A 20,102-nucleotide genomic window follows, 5' to 3' on the forward strand; every position below is an offset into this window, starting at 1 on the left:
TTGCTTCCCTTGCCTTTGGGGTCAAGTTCATAAAAGTTCCTCTAGGACCAAAGTCCATACGTTTAATGACTATGTTTTTTTCTGAGTAGTTATTGCTTCAGGTCTTATGTTCAGGTCTTTAATCCATTTTGAGTACTCATACTACTCAACAACAAAATAAAACAATCTAATTAAAAAAATGGGCAGAGAACTTGAATAGACACTTTTCCAAGGAAGACATAAAGAAATGGCCAACAGACCTATAAAAAGATGTTCAACATCACCAGTTATTAGGGAAATGAAAATCAAAACCACAATGAGATATAATTTCACACTCATTAGAATGGTTATTATAAAAAAGACAAGAAATAAGAAGTGTTGGAGAAAAGGGAACTTATTACATTACACCTTGGTGGGAATGTAAATTAGTGCAGGCACCATGGAAGACAGTATGAAGGTTTCTCAAAAATTAAGAATAGATCTACCATATTATCCACCAATCAATATCTTGGAAATTTACTGCCCAAATATGAAAAAAAAACTTATTTGTAAATATATATGTGTCCTTATATTCAATTCAATATTATTTACAATAGCCAACACGTGAAACAATCTGTGTCCATTGTGGATGACTGGATAAAGAAAATGTGATATATACACATGTGTGTGTACACAATACATGTGTGTGTGTGCGTGTGTGTGTGTGCATAATGCAGTACTACTCAGCTATAATGAAGATGAGATATGGATGGATTTTAAGAATATTATGCTAAATGAAATGTCAGATGGAAAATGTAAGACAAAAATCATATACCACTCATAATTTCAGGTGTATAAGATTCTTGTAATCTGTTTCATGCTTCTATGCCTCTGATTCTGTTTTAATCATCAGTTTATTTTGTTAATTAGATTTCTCGTTCATTTTGATTTTTAGATTTGTTTGTTCGATAGATTATGTAAAATATAAACAAAAAGTACCAAATAATAAAATAAACAAAAGCAGACTCTTAACTACAAACAAGAGGAGGGAGGTTGCCAGAAGGGAAAGGGGGAGGAGCAAAGTAGGTGAAGGGAATAAAGTATTGTATATGGTAATAGGAGAAAACTAGACTTTGAGTGGGGCCACATAATACTAGTAGAATATACAGATGTTGAATAATAATCTTGTACACATGAACATTTAAAAAAAATCTTTATTGTTGAGAGTATTATAGCTGTCCTCCTTCCCCCACCCATTGCCCCCTCTATCTGGTTCCTGTCCCACCACAGGCCTTTACCACCCTACTGTCTATGACCAAGGGTAATATCTTTGGTTAATCTCTTCCCACTTCCTTGCCCTATTCCCTCTGAGATTCCTCAGGCTATTCCATGCTTCCATGCCTCTGATTCTGTTGTATTCACCAGTTTATTTTGTTCATTAGATTTCTTGTTCATTTTGATTTTTAAATTCAATTGATAGATATGTATTTGTTGCCATTTTATTGTTCATATTTTCTAAATCTCTTCTTTATGTTCTTAAATAATAACCTTCAGCATTCATATAATACTGGTTTGGTGGTGATGAACTCCTTTAACTTTTTATTGGGCACTCAATTCTAAATGAGAGCTTATCTGTGTAGAGTAATCTGGGTTGTATGTCCTTATATTCATTACTTTGAATATTTCTTGCCACTCCCTTCTGGCATGCAAAGTTTCTTTTGAGAAATCAGCTGACAGTCATAAGGGTACTTCCTTGTAAGTAACTAATTGCTTTTCTCTTGCTGCTTTTAAGATTCTTTCTTCATCTTTAACATTTGGCATTTTAATTATGATGTGTCTTGGTGGGCCTCTTTGGGTTTCTCCTGTTTGGAACTCTCTATGCTTCCCAAACGTGTAAGTCTATTTCTTTCACCAGGTAGAGGAAGTTTTCTGTCATTATTTCTTCAAATAGGTTTTCAATATCTTACTCTCTCTCTCCTTCTGGAACCCCCATAATGCAAATGTTTGGATTCTTGAAGTTATTCCAGGGGCTCCTTACAGTATCCTCATATGTTTTTATTCTTTTTTCTTTTTGCTCTTTAGAATGGGTGCTTTTTGCTTCCTCATATTCCAAATCATTGATTTGATTCTCCAAATCCTCTACTTTACTATTGAATCCCTGTAAACTTTTCTTTATTTCAGTTAGTGTATGCTTAATTTCTGACTGGTCCCTTTTCATGTCTTTCCAGTCTCACTAAGGTTCTTAAAAGTCTCATCAAGATCCTTGAGTAACCTTATAACCATTGTTTTGAACTCTGTGTCCAGGAGTTTGCTTGCTTCCATTTCTTTCATTTGTGACATGTTTCTTTATCTCCACATTTTGGTTGCTTCTCTGTATTTGAGTGGTTCTCAACCTTTCTAATACCATGACCCTTTAATACAGTTCCTCATGTTGTGGTGACCCCAATCATAAATTTATTTTTGTTGCTACTTCATAACTGTAATTTATTGTTATGAATCATAATATAAATATCTGTGTTTATTTTTGTTGCTACTTCTTAACTGTAATTTACTGTTATGAATCATAATGTAAATATCTGTGTTTTCTGATGGTCTTAGGTGACCCTGCTAGTGGTTCTCAACCTGTGGGAACCTGGTTGAGAACCAATGCTGTAGAGCCTAAGGCCATTGGAAAACACAGATATTTACATTATGATTCATAACAGTAAATTACAGTTATGAAGTAGCAACGAAAATAATTTTATGGTTGGGGGTCACCACAACATGAGGAACTGTATTAAAGGGTCGTGGCATTAGAAAGGTTGAGAACCACTCAAGGCTTCAAAGTTTCAATTATAGAAGGTAAACAAATCCAAACAGAAATGGCTACAGTCACGGAGCAAGCAGGAGGCTTGGCTCTGCTCCAGGCTACAAAGTTTCAATTGTAGAAGGTAAATAAATTCCAGATACCAGGGCCTCTGCTTGGGTCACCGGGGTGTGTGGCTGGCCTGCAAACCACGACAGGCCCCTCACCCAGGCCACCCCATGCTCCAAGGAACCAACTTTCAACAAAGAGTCTATAAGAGTCCATTAAGAGCATATAGAAATCCAGGGTAAAAGGGATGCTGAGGGATTCCACAGGCCAACTTCTACCCATGCTCAAATCCCTTATTTTGCTCTCTTAGTTCTTGTTGCTACAGTAGAATGCCATAGTTTAGGTGGCTTAAGCAGCAAACATTTATTTTTCACAAATCTGGAACTGGAAAGTTCAAGAACAAGGAGTCCGCAGATTTGGTGTCTGGGAGAGCCCTTTTCTGGTCTACAGATGGCTGTTACTCCCCTGTATTCTCTCAGGAAGGAGAGCAGAGAGTAGAAGCAGCCCTCTGTGTCTCTTCTAAGAGCACTAATTCCATTCATGAGGGCTACACTCTCATGACCTAATCACTTCCCAAATGCCCCATTTCCAAACCCATCACACTTGGGATTTTTCGGAATTTCAACAAAGAATTTGGGGGGGACACATACATTCAGTCTATAATACTCTCTCTGATGGCTCAGGAACCCATGAGGGACTTCAAAGATGGAAAGAACAGCTTGAGCTGAAGGCCATCATGTGAGAGGCAAACAATGATGGCCTGAGTTTTATTCTTGTTCCCTGGAAATTTTTTCTCTATGATGTGAAAATGATTTAGCTTCTCTGTATAGTTTCCCATCAGTAAATTTAAAGTCAACCAATCTATTTATTGATCATCTTTATATCTATACTAGAGACCCGATGCATGAAATTCATGCAAGGGGCTCAACCCTTGCAGCTGTGGTTGCTGCCCTTGGCCCTTGTAGCCCTGACTTTGTCTGGAAGATCTTTTGGCTGTCTGGTCTAATTAGCACATTATGCTTTTATTATTATAGATTTGCTTTCCAACACAGCCCCTGAAAATAGAATTGATCTTTCTAAAAGTCAAAAGGACTAATTTTTTTTTTATAGTTGCTCAAGTGCTGTACCTTTTGCACTTGTTATTTGTAGGCAGGGTTTAAAACCCACTTTCTTTGTTCAGTTAGATTTTACTTTGGATGCCTCGAGGAGGTCTCATTACTTAGAGTTAATAACTCAGACACAAGTATTTAGTTTGGAAGAAGGAGGCTATTGCAAATCTCTGGGTTACCCAATCTAAGGCCAAGTGGAAAGTTTTTCTAAGCATCCACTGGAGGGAGAACCAGCCTAGCCCTTCCGCGGCTCTTCTCCAGGTACCCTGACAATGTCCCAGAGGCACAAGCCTTTCAGATCTACCCAGTTCGCCTGCTTGCCAAGAACTACACACCCTGGGACTTCAGAGGCAAAAGAAATACATCAGTCTGAAATATTTCTTTTTAAATTTCCATAATTTTTTCTTGTTTTGATCATGAGCATCAGTGATGATGGGTAGAGTATTTGTCCCACCATCACAGAATTTCCATCCCACCCATCATTGAGGCTGTCTTCCCCACCTGTACACCATGATGGATAGCACGTCGGTGACATGCAGCTGCGTCACTATGGGGTGGGAGGCATTGAGGGTGGAGAAGCTGCCACTGGCTTTCAGCTCAGGAAGAGCAGGAATGACTAGAATTGTCCCATAGTCTAATTCCCATCCCACAGAAACTATTTCTGCTTTAAAAGCCCTCTGTCAGCTATGTCAACACATTTTCAATCCATGCCATTGATCACTTGTTGATTTTACTTTTGCACTGGGATTCTCAAGGGTTGGATTCTTGTTCTTTAATTTTTGAAGGATGGTGGTGGTAAAAATGAACATTATAACCCTCAGAGCAGAACACACAAACAGGAGCTGCACAGCATTTCACAAAGAACTATCACATCTCCAAGGAAAAGACTCTCATCTCAGCTCATGTTTACTGTGTTGGCATCGGACACCAAGTGCCAACAAGCCAACAGGTTATACACATCAGGCGCTTCCCACTTACTGGTTCTCAAATAATGAAATGTCAGCAAGGTTTTGGCTGGGAGGCTCACCAGTGCCTCTTTCCTGGCAACTTTCCTTACAAAGATGTAAGCCCTCCCTTTCCCTTCTGAAATACTGTGACTGATAATAGACAGATGTTACTAGCACATCACACTAACTGTTTAGTGAGGAAGAGACAGTTTCTTTCATCAGACTAAAAAGAGACATAAACAGTATTTCAAAAGGAAAAATTCTAACATCTCCCTGCATATGTCATGATTTATCTCTACTCATGAACTCTGACATCCTTCCTCTGTAATGATGGAGATTTTGCCAGGTTTCCCCTTGGCTTTTATGCATCCCTATTGGCTATTTGACATGCATAAATGAATACTCTTCAGAACAGTATGAGATCCATAGTTCAGATTAAAAAATTTCTACCCTCCTTTATAATGTTTGTACTACTTCACTGTTTACTTTCTTATTGGACCCACTGTGTCCCAGTCTGTCTCTCAGGAAAGCTGGAGGACAGTTCTTGCTGAGACCCAGAGACCCCGGGCTATTTCCAGCTTTCTCCTCAGGAGCAAACCTCGTACTTGGCTTCTCATCCTAGTCTCGGAGAAGCAGGATACGTGCTGTATTCCCAGAACTCTCTAGTGTTTTGAGATCGAACATAAAAATAGCCTTCTCCCCTGCGGGGGACATATCCTGATTAGAAATCTTAAAATACTTTCTCCATTTCTTTTTCCATAGAAGGGACTAGATTTTTCAACCAGGCAGCTGGCAAATAGTCACACGGTTTTCCAGTTTGCTGGCCCTGATGTCTCATGAGAACAACTCAAAAAGCTTACAAAGATCTCTAGCCCCTGGGGTTGAGTGGGGAGTTGGAGTGGATCCACTTCTGTGCTGGAATCTGATTCATAACAAGGGTGCATATGCCGTGGGCTTGGTGAATGGTACAAATGGCTCCTGGGCCTGTGGTTCTTGGATATTTCTGTGTTGCTTGTGTTTACGTTCCCTGATAATTATTTCATGTATAGTCTTTAAAAACTAGTTCCTTAGACCTTGTTTGTCTTGCATAACTAAAAGTTTATATTCTTTGAATAGCAATGCTCTCTTTCCCCCACTCATCCCAGTCCCTGGCAACTACCATTCTACTCTCTGCTTCTGTGACTTTGACTATTTAATTAAGAAGGTAGATCTCATGTTAAAACAAAACAAAACCCATTCCTTCTCTTGAGCTGAGAGTTTGAAGGCTACTCTAGCCCATGCTTAGAGCACCAATGATATCTCAGGCAGGAGCAGCTCATTCACTTCTTCAGTAAATGTTAAATATTTATTGTGTACCTACTATGTGCCAGGTGCTCTTCTAATTATGGCTGAGCAAGATAGGCAGGTTCCAACCATGGGGACTAATTCTGTCTCCAACAGAGGAAACAAAAACACATAAGCTAATTTTAGATAGGATGGTTAGAGAAGGTGACCTTTAACATGAGACCTGAAAAATGAGAAGTTAGAAGCAGTCTATAAATATACACGATCCCGTAGGAAAGAGAAATGTTTTTTGAAATGTGTGATTGGCTCTCAGTGTCTACTGAGAACAAACTTTGATCTTGTTTTCCCTTCCACCCTGCACACTTCAGCTCCCTGAACTATACTTTAGAGGGAGACAGGAGAAATGGTGCCCTCTGCAATTGCAGGGAGGCATAACAACACACTTCATGTTGCTGTGGACATCTCCTTATATCTTTAGCCTTGATCTTGCCCTTGAGCTCCAGACTCTCATATCCAGTTGCATATATGACATCTCCATATGGTTATTTATTACACATCTCAAACTTATCAGGTCTAAAACAGAAGTCTGATTTTCTACTTGAGACTCCCTTACTTCAGCAAATGGCAATGATATCTACCCAGTTATATAAGCCCCAAACATCCTGAGTCACTCTTCATTCTTTTCCTTTTCTCATCCACTCATGTAATACATCAGCAAGACCTACTGACTCTTATCACCAAAATATTGTAAATCCAGAATCAACCTACTTCTCTCCTTCTGAAAGCTCCCGCCATGGTCCAAACCTCCAGTGTCTGTAATGCCTCCTACAAGCTTCCTGGCTTCTATAATTATCAATATGTCCTCTACAACCAATTTTCCACAGCATCACTTGTAATGTAAAGTCATATCTTAACTCCTTTGTAAACCTTCCAAGGGCTTTTCATTGCCTTCATAATCCCCCAAAACCATTGATCCATACACGATCCCCCCAACCCAGCCTATCTCAAATCATTCTCCTTGCTCCAGTTTCTCAACTGTAATCACTACTCTCCAAACACACTTGTTTTTATTATTCCTTGACTGTCCAAACTCATTCCAGCCTTAGGGCCTTTGAATATACTATTCCTTCTGCCTAGCACCTTTATCTTTCAAATATTTGTCTCCTCCTCTTCCGCCTTTAAAACTTGGTTCAGTTACCCCCTCAGGATGTCTTTCCCTGAGCACACTATCTAATATATTCCCTAGGTAACCACAATACTTTGTTTTATCTCATTAATAGCATATATTTTGATCTGAAATTATCTTTTTTCCCCCCTGGTGTCCCCCACCCCCAGGGAAATGAGCTCCAGGGAACCCTGTCTGTTTTGTTTACTGCTACCCCTGCCCAGAATGGTGGCTCCATCCTTCCTATCTAGGACAGTACTTGACACACAATAGGTGTTCATTAGGTATTTATTGGAGAAATGCATAAATATCCTTTTTAGTATAAAATTTCTTTTAGTATACAATATTTTTATGATACTCTCAAAATACATATTACAAAAATATTCTCATCCCTACTTTATAGATGAGGAACTGGAGGCTCAGAGACCCAGAGAGATGAAGTAACTTAATCAAAATCACACAATTAATCTGTAATGAACCTTGGATTTAGACCCAGAAATTTGACTCCAGTTACGTTTTTTAATTTTTAATACCAAGAGCATTTTATTTTAAAAATGTAATAATTTTTATTGAGTTATAAATTATTAATAAAATGTACCCATTTTAAGTATATAGTTTGGTAAGTTTTGACAAATACAGGTTGTCCCAGACACATGTATACACACTTAATTGATGCTTCTTTTTAGCCAGGCTAAGCTTTGAACAAAAGAAATTCATGCTAGAATGCTACTGGAAGTAAAAAAAAAAAAAAAAAAAAAAATGCAGGTGAAATACAAACACTGCCTTTATAATTACTCAAAGTGTGTATACATTTGTGAGGGGACTATATACTCACTTTAACAGCTGATAACTCAATTTTCACTCCTTTTCAGGTTTAACTGATTTTAAATAATGTGTGAAGCCAGACTAAGCTTTGAGCAAAGAAAATTTATCCAATATATTTTTATGCAAATACATAAAAGATAAAGTTTACAGTACAAACCCAGCAACAGTAGACAAATTAAGGGTGCACAAATACTGAATGAAATGATTCTTGGTGCTCACAATTCCACTGCTTTGCCTTATCAGCAGTTTCTGGACCAGACCATCATCAGTTTTAATACAGGCATTGACAAAAAATTACTCATTTTTGTAGATTCTTTTAAATTTTGAAAAAGAACTGTATGTTAACGAACACTGGCTTTATAATAATTAAAACTGTGTATACATTTTTGGGGACATCCTATGTATATATACTTATGGAACCATGATACAAAATAAGATATAGAATTATTTTTACCACCCCCTCCCTAAAAGTTTTCCTGTTCCACTTTTCAATCAATTCCCATTGTCCTGGCATCAAACAAATACTGATATTTCCATTAGTGCCTATACTTTTGGGTGCCTGAAGGACTTTTCACTAATAAGGTATCTGACCTCTCCAAGCTTCAGGCTTCTTATCCCTATTATGTAGGTGATAAAGTAGTTATCTTCCTCATATGCATATACATTAGAATAGTTGCTTATAATTGTGCTAGTTATTGTGTTTGTCTGCTTGGGCTGACATAAAATACATAGATGTGACTAATAAAACAGAAATTTATTTTCCCACAGTTCAGGAGGCTGCAAGTCCCAGATCAAGGGCCAAAGATTCATTTTCTGGTGTAGACAGCTCCCTTCCTACCTTGTCCTCACATGGCCTTTCTTCTGTGCCTGAGAGGGGGACAGGGATAGGCTGGTGCTCTTTGTCCTCATGTAAGGACACCAGTCCAGTTGCATTAAGTCCCATCCTTGTAACTCATTTGTCCATAATTGTTCCCCAAAGGCCCTATCCAGAAATATGATCACATTGGCAGTCAGGGTTTCAATATATGAATTTAAAAGAAACACAATTCAGTTCATAACATTCCCTCTCTTGGGCCCCCAAAATTCTTGTCCTTCTCATATACAACATATATTCATTCCTTGAGCATGTTTTCATTTGTCTCTCAGCCTTCTGTATGTCCTCTTTTGAAAGGTGTCAATTTAGGTCCTTTGCCCATTTTTTGATTGGATTGTTTATCTTCCATTTGTTAAGTTGTATGAGTTGCCTATTAAATTTTGGAGATTAAACCCTCATTGGAGATAACATTGGCAAATATGTTCTCCCATGCAGGGGGCTTTCTTGTTGTTTTGTTGATGGTTTCTTTTGCTCTGCAGAAGCTTTTTATATTGATGTATTCAATAGTCCCATTTGTTTATTTTTCTTCTTAGTTTCCATTGTCCTAGGATCTGTATCAGTAAACATATTGCTACAACAAATGCCTGCTATTTTGCTGCTGATGGCTTCTTCTAAGATTCTTATGATTTCCCATCTTACATTGAAGTCCTTTATCCATTTTGAGTTTATTTTTGTGTATGGTGTAAGTTGGTGGTCTAGTTTCATTTTTTTTTTTGGGGGGGGTGTGTCTGTCCAATTTTCCCAACACCATTTATTGAAGAGACTGTCTTAACTCCAGTGTATGCTATTGCCGCCTTTGTCAAATATTAATTGAGCCTAATGGCTTCAGTCGATTTTGGGGTTCTCTGTTCTGTTCCACTGGTCTATATGTCTATTTTTGTGCCTGTACCAGGCAGTTTTGAGAACTGTGGCTTGGTAATATAGCTTGGTATCTGGTAATGCACTTCCTCCAACTTCGGTCTTCTTTCTCAAGATTGCTGCAGCTATTCGGGGTCTATTTTTTTTAATTTTTTATTCCAGATAAATTTTTGAATCATGCAAGAGATGCAAATCAAATCAACAATGAGATACCATCTCACACCTGTCAGAATGGCTTTCATCAACAAATGACAAGTGCTGATGAGGATGTGGAGAAAAAGGAACCCTCCTGCACTGCTGGTGGTAATGCAGCCATCTGGAGAATAGCATGGAGTTTCCTCAAAAAGTTAAAAATGGAATTCCTATTTGACCTAGTAATCCCACTTCTAAAACTACATCCCAAGAGACCAGAAACACCAATCAGAAAGTATATATATACACCCTATGTTCATAGCAGCATAATTTACAATAAATTAGGTTTGGAAACAGCCTAAATGCCCATAAGCAGATGAGTGGATTAGAAAATTGTGGTACATCTACAGAATGGAATACTACACTGCTGTAAAAAAGAAAAAATTCTTACCATTTGCAACAGCACGGATGGAACTGGAAAGGATTATGCTAAGCAAAATAAGCCAGTCAGAGAAAGATAAATATCACATGATCTCACTCATTTGTGGAATATAATGAGTAACAAACTGATGAACAAAAATAGAACCAGAATCATAGAAGCATCGAATAAACTGTACAACATATGAGGGAAAGTGGGGGGTGAGGATATAAGATCAACTAAAGGACTTGTATGCATGCATATGGAAAACTAATGGACACAGATGAGGAGGGGCCGTGAGGGCATGTGCTGGGGTTTGGGAATGGCCAGGGAATGGTCCATGGGGGGGAAAATTAGACTTACATAATACATTAAACAAGAAAGAATTTAAATTATATGCATATTCATTCTATCCTAACAACCCCAAAGTCTTAACTCATTCCAGCAGCAATTCCAAGTCCAACATCTCACTTAAGTATTTAAATCAGATATGGAGAAAACATGGTGTAAGTTTTATCCTGAGGCAAAATTCCTCTCTGGTTATAAACATGTGAAATCAGACGAGTCATGTGCTTCCAAAATACAATGGTGGGACAGGCATGGGATAGACATTTTATTCCAAAAAAGAGAAACTGGAAAGAAGAAAGAGGTAGCAGGTCATTAGCAAGTCCAGAAGCTAGCATGACAAATTCCATTAGATCTTACAGCTCTAGAATAATACTCTATTACTGGATGGTCGGTTCTGCAGGCCTACTGGGGTGGCAGTGTCACCTCTGTGGCTCTAGGCATCAGCCCCTCCTCTCAGCTCTTGTGATGGCCTTGCCCCTGATGAGGGATCAAACTTGCAACCTGGGCATATGACTTTACTGGGAATTAAACCAGTGACCTTTCTGTGCCTGAGATGACACTCAACTAACTGAGCCACAACGTCTAATGCCATGTTCTTAACTTCTATCTGAGACCTACCAGAATCATCTTTAATGTTCATTTTTCTATCAATGGTCTCTTTAAAGCAACCAGTCTCTACCAATTACCCAGTTTGAAATCCACTTCCACATTTTTAGATATTTGTTACAGCAGTACTCAACTTTTTCATAATAAAATCCTTATTAGTCTGCTTGGGCTATCATGACAAAATATTGCAGATTGGGTGACTTAATAGCAGAAATTCAGTTTCTCACAGTTCTGGACATTATAAGTCTAAGATCAAGGTGCCAGCAGATTTGTTTTTTGGTGAGAGCTTTCCTCCTGGCTGGTAGACAGCCATCTTCATGTGTCCTCACATGACCATTCCTTTGGGGAGAAGAAAGGGAAGGAGGGAGGGAGGGAAGGAGGGAGGGAGGAAAGGAAGGAAGGAGGGAAGGAGGAGGAGACAGGGAGAGAGAGAGGAATGGGGAAAAGAGGGCCACGCCTCTATGCATGGAGGGAGGGGGGGGGGGGAGGGAGAGAGAGAGGGAGAGAAAACAAACAAGCAAGCTCTTTGGTCTCTCCTCCTCCTCTTTTAAGGACACCAGTCCCATCAGATTAGGGCCCTGCCCTCATGACCTCATTTAAGTGTAATTACCTCTCAAAGGTCACATCTCCAAATACTATCACACTGGGGATTAGGTTTTTACCATATGAATCTGGGGATGGGGACAAAAGTCAGTCTACGGCAGTTATTAATAATGAAGTTATACAACTAGATAATTTCAGAGCCGAGAACTTTCCTTGGGCCTCTAGGAGCTTTCTTACTCTATTACACTAGTCTTCCTCCCTTTTTACAAAAGCCAATGGAATGATAGTACTAGAGATAATGGGAACATATATGCTCTTTCCTTGCAGAAATGGTGACTTCTCTACTATCCTTGCATCTTGGCTGTCTCATCTCAGTTCCAGAGAGGAGGCAAACTAGAGTAGTAAAAGGACCAGAAACACCCTGCAGTGAAATATATATACTAGAGATACTGATAGCTGCCCATAGCTCTACATCAAGTGCCTATGAGGCCAGGTAGGTAAAGAACCTCCGACATGCCTGCTTTTCAGTAGGTGCTCAGCCCATGGATTTAATATATTCAACAATACATTTAAAAAAATCATACAGCACAATCAAGTGAGATTTCTTCCAGAGATGCAAGAATGGTGCAGTATCTGCAAATTCATCTATGTGATATACCATGTTAACAAAATGGAGGATAAAAATCGTATGATCATCTCAATAGATACAGAAAAAGACTTGAAGAAATTTAACATTTACTCACAATAAAAACTCCCAACAATGTGGGTATAGAGGAATGTACCTCAACATAATAAAGGCCACTTTTGCAAGCCCAGAGCTGACATTACTCTCAATGGTGAGAAGCTGAAAGTTTTCCCTTTAAGGTCAGAAACGAGACAAGGTTGTCCTCACCAACTTTATTCAACATGGTGCTGGAAGTCCTAGACATTAGGCAGGAAAACATAAAAGGCATCCATATAGGAAATGATAAAGTAAAATAGTCTCTATTTGCAGATGGCATAATATTATATACAGAAAATGCTAAAGAGTCCACAAAATACTTTTATACCTCTTAATTAATTCAATAAAGTTACAAGACACAAAATAAACATTAAAAATCAGTTGTATTTCTATACATGAATGCAGCCTATCTGAAAAAGAAATTTAAACATTCCCACTTACAATAGTGTAAAAAAAATAATGAAATACTTAGGAATAATTTTAACCAGTGAGGTGAAAGACCTTGCACACTGAACACTGTACAACACTGATTAAAGAAACTGAAGAACACTCCAGTGGAGAGATATCTCTTGCATATGTATTAGAAGAATCAGTATTGTTAAAATAGCCATACTACTTAAAGTGATCTACATACTCATTATAATTCCTATAAAAATTTCAATGGTACTTTTCATAGTAATAACAAATAATCACAAAATTTGTATGGACTGAAAAAAAATGCTGAATCACAAAAGCAATCTTAAGAAAGAAGAGGATATGATTTCTCAGCAGCAACTTTATAGGCCAGAAACTATTTAAAGTGCTGAAATAAAGGAACCTACAACCTAGAATAATTTACTCAGCAACGAAATCATTCAAAATTGAAGATAAGCAAAAAACCAAAGGAATTTATCACCATTAAACCAGTTTTATAAGATCTTCTTTAAGCAGAAAAATTAAGGCCATAACCAGAAATAAGAAAATACGAGAAAGAAAAAAATCTCACAAGTAAGCAAAATATTTAATAAATACAATGATCAGACAATTTTTAAAACTACAGCCAAGTCAAAAGAAAAAAGCATTAAACTCAACTCAAACTATAATAAGTAGCTATTCTTAGAAATACTGTAATTACTTTAAATGCAAATGATTAAATGTTCCAATAAAATACACGGAGTGGCTGAATGGATTAAAAACACATCCAGGGCCGAAACCAGTTTGGCTCAGTGGTAGAGCGTCGGTCTGCGGACTGAAGGGTCCCAGGTTTGATTCTGGTCAGGGGCATATACGTTGGTTGCGGGCACATCCCCGATGGGGGGTGTGCAAGAGGCGGCTGGTCGATGTTTCTCTCTCATCGACGTTTCTAGCTCTCTATCTCTCTCCTTTCCTCTCTGTAAAAAATCAATAAAATATATTAAAAAAAACCCCAAACAAACAAACAAACAAACAAAAAAAAACACATCCAGGTATGTCCCCTTGACTGGAATAGAACCCAGGATCCTTCAGTCCACAGGCTGATGCTCTATTCACTGAGCCAAACTGGCTAGGGCTAAAACAAAAAATAATTAAAAATAAAAAAGACAAAGAAGGTAATTACATAATTATAAGGGGACAATCTAAGAAAAGGATATAAAAGTTGTAACTATCTACACACCCAACACAGAAGCATTAAAATACATAAAGACATTATTAATTGACATAAAGGGAGAAATCAACAGTAAGAAAATAATAGTAGGGAAATTTAAGATCCCATTTACATCAATGCATAGATCAGAAAGAAAATTAATAAGCAAATAATGGCCTTAATTGTCACATTAGACCAGATGGACATATAACATTTTTATAATATTTCATTAAAAAACTTCAGCATATACATTTCCCCCCCAAGCACACATGGAGCATTCTTTAGGATCGATCACATATTAGGCCACAAAACAAGCTTCAGTGAATGTAAGAACATTGAAATCATATCAAGCATCTATTCTGAGCATAATAGCATGAAACTAGAAATCAAGTATAAGAAGAAAATAGAAAAACACAAACACATGAAGACTAAACAAGCCATGAAACAAAGAACTCAAATAGAAAATCAAAAACTATTTTGAAACAAGTGAAAATGAAAATACAACTTTTTAAAATTAATGGGATACAGCCAAAACATTTCTAAGAGGAAAGTTCTTAGTTACATAGGTCCACCTCAACAAAAAAATATCCCCAACTACACCTAGAGGAACTAGAAAAAGAAGAACAAACAAAACCCTAAGTAAACAGAAGAAGGAAATAGTTAAAATCAGAATAGAAATAAACCAAATAGAAATTTTAGAACAGAAAAAAGATCAACGAAACAAAAAGTTTGTGTTTTGGGGAAAAAAAGCAAAGAAATTTGACAAATCTTTAGCCAAACTCACGAGAGAGAGAGAGAGAGAGAGAGAGAGAGAGAGAGAGAGAGAGAGAGAGATCTCAAATAAATAAAATCATAAATGAAAGAGAAGCTACAACTGAAACCATAGAAATACAATGGTATTTTAGATTCATTAAAAAGTATTATCAATAAATTTGACAATCTAGAGGAAATGGATAAATTTCTAGACAAATATAATCTTTCAATCCTGAATTAGAAAAAATACAAAATGTAAATAGATTAATTACTAGATATGATATTGAACAGTAATAAGAAATAAAGAAAACTCCCCAAAAATAAAAGTTTGGAATTAGACAGCTTCACAAGTGAATTCCACCATACATTTAAAGAAGTATTAATCTATCCTTCTTAAACTACTTCAAAAAATCAAAGAGAAAGGAATAGCTTCCAAAAATCATTCCATGAAGCCAGTATTACTCTGATACAAAAAATAGATAAAGACATTTCAAGAAAAGAAAGTTACAGGCCAATATCCTTGATGAACATACATACAAAAATTCTCAACAAAATATTAGGAAACCAAATTCAACAATACGCTAAAAGTATTGCCCTAACCAGTTTGGCTCAGTGGATAGAGTGTTGGCCTGTGGACTGAAGGGTCCCAGGTTCGATTCTTGGTTGCCAGCACATCCCCAATAGGGGATGTGTAGGAGGCAGCTGATCAATGTTTCTCTCTCATCGATGTTTTTAACTCTCTATCCCTTTCTCTTCCTCTCTGTAAAAAATCAATAAAATATATATATATTTTAAAAATATTATATACCACTAGTGGCCCGGAGCACAGATTCGTGCACATTGAAAGAAAATTAATTAGAAGAAATATTTTAATATCGCTGTTCGCCCTTTCTCTATATTAGAAGTGTCAACCAAATTCATAATCGACAATGACAGACTGAAACACATGGGTGTGATTGGCACCAGTGAGAGTTTGCTTTATATGTATTGCGCATATGTGAGTCAACTTAGCCTTTTATGGAAACAGAATACACTTTATTAATTAGACCTGCTTTCTGATTTAGCTAAACTTTTCCCAACCCAGTGAAGCACCCCAACTTTTTTTTCAGGTTATTTTCAGCAACACAGCAATAAATATAAACATGAAGCAGATTATTATTGTAAATCACACAGGGAGAAAAAAGAGTAAAATATTTATTAGGTCTAGTAATAATTAATGTCGTTTTCTAATACTTTTTAAAATCGAATTTATTTAAACAATACAACAAAATTTAATCAACAATATAGTTTCCGTTGTTTTCTACTACTTGTGCCCAATGCTCAGGAAGCATTTTAATCCCTCTGTTGTAAAATTCTTGTGATTTTGATGCAAAAAATTCGGTCAATGCATTTTTGAGGCATTCTTCATTATTAAATTTTTTTCCAAGAAGAAAGTTTTGCAAAGAACGAAACAAATGGTAATCGGAAGGGGCAATATCAGGAGAATATGCAGGTTGAGGGAGAACTTCCCATTCCAACTGGTGCAGTTTTTCAGCAGTGATTCTTGCAGTATGCAATCATGCGTTATCATGGTGAAGAATTACGCCCTTCCGATTAATCAGTGCGGGTTCTTTTTCTCTTAAAGCTTGGGCTAACCTTTCCAATTGGGCACTATACACTGCACTTGTAATGGTTTGGGTAGATGGTAAAAGTTCATAATGAAGAATTCCTTTAAAATTCCACCAAACACACAACTTTTTTCGCATGCAAGTCAGGTTTTGGCGTGGGCTGCGGAGCCTCATTTTTGTCCAACCATTGAGGCCGCCTTTTCAAATTAACATACAGCACCCATTCTTCATCTCTGGTAACAATTTGCTCTAAAAACGGCAAACGGTTTTGACGAGAGAGGAGCAAACTGCAAATTGTGACTCTTTGATAACGGTTATTGTCGGTCAACTCATGAGGAACCCATTTTCCAAACTTTTGGACTTTGCCAAGTGCACGCAATTGATTGGAAATTGTTTTTTGTGAACAATTTAAAGTTGTCGCAAGCCCTTGTTGGGTAATTTGAGGATTTTGCACCAAAAGAGCTTGAAGAGCTTCTTGATCAAAATTGGACACACGGCCTCGACCACTCTTGTCATCTAACGAAAAATTTCCCTCGCGAAATTTCTCAAACCAACGCTGGCATTTTCTGGCACTAACTGCATCTTGACCAAGAGCACTACAGATGTTTTTTGCAGCCTCACTTGCTTTTCTTCCTAATTGGAACTCATAAAGCATGCAGTGCCGAATATGCTCTTCATCCGCCATCTTCTTAGCCCTAGTTTTGCAACAAAAACCAAACCAAACACAAACTTTTTCAAGCAAAACTTGTTAATTGCACTTCACACATTCTGTAGATACCACGTGTTTGAAGGTCATGTCAATACAAGTCAATGCCAAGCAAGATTTTAAACGAATGTTTAAAAACGACATTAATTATTACTATACCCGATAATTGCAGCAGTGTTTGACATATTCTTCCCAGTGAGAAAATCTGAAGTCATTTTCAAGGTCCATCATTTCTTACTTCTTTTCAGTCAGGTCAAGTTTCTAAACTTTCTAAATCTCCATTTTCAGGCTAATGAAAAGAAAATAGGATTCTTCCAAGTCTCCTAGCTACCTACTCCAGAAATTCTGAGAATCAAATGAGATGAGGCATGGAAAAACATTTCACAAACATTTGGTTAAAGTATAAAATGTTTCCACCTGGCTATAAAGCAAATCGTGTTCCTGGGCTGAAGAAACTCCAAGGAGGCTAGTCACTAGGGAGAGAAAGCCGGGCTTTGATATGTGACATCATTACCTGGTGCCCATAGCCACCATTTCTGGGCTGGGCTGAGGGCTGCATTTTTGTGCCATGGCAGCTTCGGCTGTGATTTGGTGGGGTGTTGCTCTGGGATGGTGGCAGGGCCTGTGTCCACTTGGGGGAAGCCGAGTGTTGCTTTGTGGGCACTAGGTCCATACTGCCATTTCTCTGTAAATGGCCAATACATGTCACAGCAGCTCCTGCGTTGAGTATCTGCCCCCTGGTGGTCATTGTGCATCATAGCTACCAGTTGGATGGGTGGAGGGACACTTAGCATATTAGCCTTTTATATACTAATATATATTGTAGATGATCAAGTGGGATTCATCCCAGGAATGCAAAGATCGATCAACATCTGTTACTCAATCAACATGACAAATCATAATCATAATATAAAGGATAAAAACCACATGATCATTTCAATTGATGCAGAAAAAGCATTTGACAAAATTCAACATTTTACATGATAAAAATTCTCAATAAAATTGGTATAAAAGGAACATATTTCAACATAATAATGGCCATATCTGACAAACCCATGGCTAACATCATACTAAAAGGTGAAAAATTCTAATTTCTTTTCCTATGATCAGGTCCAAGACAAGGATGCCCACTATCACCACTTCTGTTTAACATAATACTAGAAGTCATAACCACAGTAATCAGACATAAAAAAGAAATAAAAACCATCCAAATAAAAAAGGAAGAAGCAAAACTCCTATTTGCAGAAAACATAATACTATGTATTGAAAACCCTAAAGTTTCCATTGAAAAACTATTAGAATTAAATGAAATCAGTAAAGTTTCAGGATACAGAAGAAAGATATAGAAGCATATTGCAATTCTTTCTACCAATAACAAACAATCAAGGGAAATTAAGAAAACAGTCCTGTTTACAATTACACTAAAATACATAAAATATCTAGAAATAAATTTAATAAGATATGAAAGACCTGTACTCTGAAAACTATAGAACACTGAAGAAAGAAACTCAGTAAGATAGAAATAAATGGAAAGATATGCCCATGGATTGAAAGGATTAATATTTTTAAGATATCCTTATTATCTAAAACAATATACAGATTCAATGCAATCTCTATTAAAATGCCAATGTCACCTAGCTAGTGTGGCTCAGTTGGTTGAGTGTCATCCAGCGCACCAGCAGGTTGCTGGTTCAATTACTGGTCAGGAAACATACCCTGGTGTGAACTATTTCCCTATAGGGGGCGTGCAGGAGGTAGCTGATCCATGTTTCTCTTCCTCATCAATATTACTCTATCTCCTTGGTTCTCAGGCTTTCAGAGCTGGATGAGAATCTACACCATTACCTTGCTCTTTGGCCTTCAAACAACACCACTGGCTTTCTTGGGTCTCCAGCCTGTAGATGGTATTGATAGATTGTGGGACTTCTCTGTCTCCATAATTGAATGAGCCAATACCTTATAATACATCTCTTTATCTGGACACATAGATACAGCTATAGCTCTATATCCATCCATCCATCCATCCATCTACTGGTTCTGTTTCTCTGGAGAATCATGAGTAACACATTAATAAGTACTATATGTTCACATCTTAGTCATCCTCATCTCCTGGTGAAACCTATATTGCTAAGTTTAAAAAAGTAAGAATTTGCTTATTTGCAAGTCTCCTACTAAACACAGTTTATTTAAATAAAATCCAAAAGAAAAGAATCAAGGGATGGGGGTGGGGGAAGGAAAGAATACTAAATTCTTAGGTCTGTGGCCTAAATGTTAGTCAACCGTGAAATCTCTAAAACTCTATTTTCTCTGGGATCACTTCCCTATAAACTAAACAAGGTTTTACCCCAGACCCAAATTTCTGCCTCAGATTTGCCAGAGCCTTACCAGCCCAAGTTCCATTGGATCAGCTTTCTGTCTCCCTCTAATTATGAAATTCTGACTGAGAATCATAGCTTCCTTCCACCACAAAACTTATCTCATGCTTTATTCCTCTGTGAACAGATTTCCATCCAAGCCTGCCAGCAGCTCTGAGCACTGGCCAAGTTCAGCAGACTAGGTCTTAGCACTCCTCTCCATGTTCCCAGCTCCAAGCTGTCCATGCAATATCTCTACTCCCCCCAGCCCACCAGGCACTCAGCCATTCCTGCCATGCACCTGGGCTTGCTGACTTAGCTATCTTCCCTGCCATAAGCCCTATGCCCACCTTGCATCTGGTGGCCCTGTCTGGAGCCAGGGCATCATTTGTGTCAGCTCTCGGGATGACCTCCCAGCTCACCTCAGGCCCTGCTTC

Source organism: Pipistrellus kuhlii, unplaced genomic scaffold, assembly GCF_014108245.1.
Source record: "Pipistrellus kuhlii isolate mPipKuh1 unplaced genomic scaffold, mPipKuh1.p scaffold_m20_p_1, whole genome shotgun sequence".
Lineage (NCBI taxonomy): Eukaryota > Metazoa > Chordata > Mammalia > Chiroptera > Vespertilionidae > Pipistrellus > Pipistrellus kuhlii.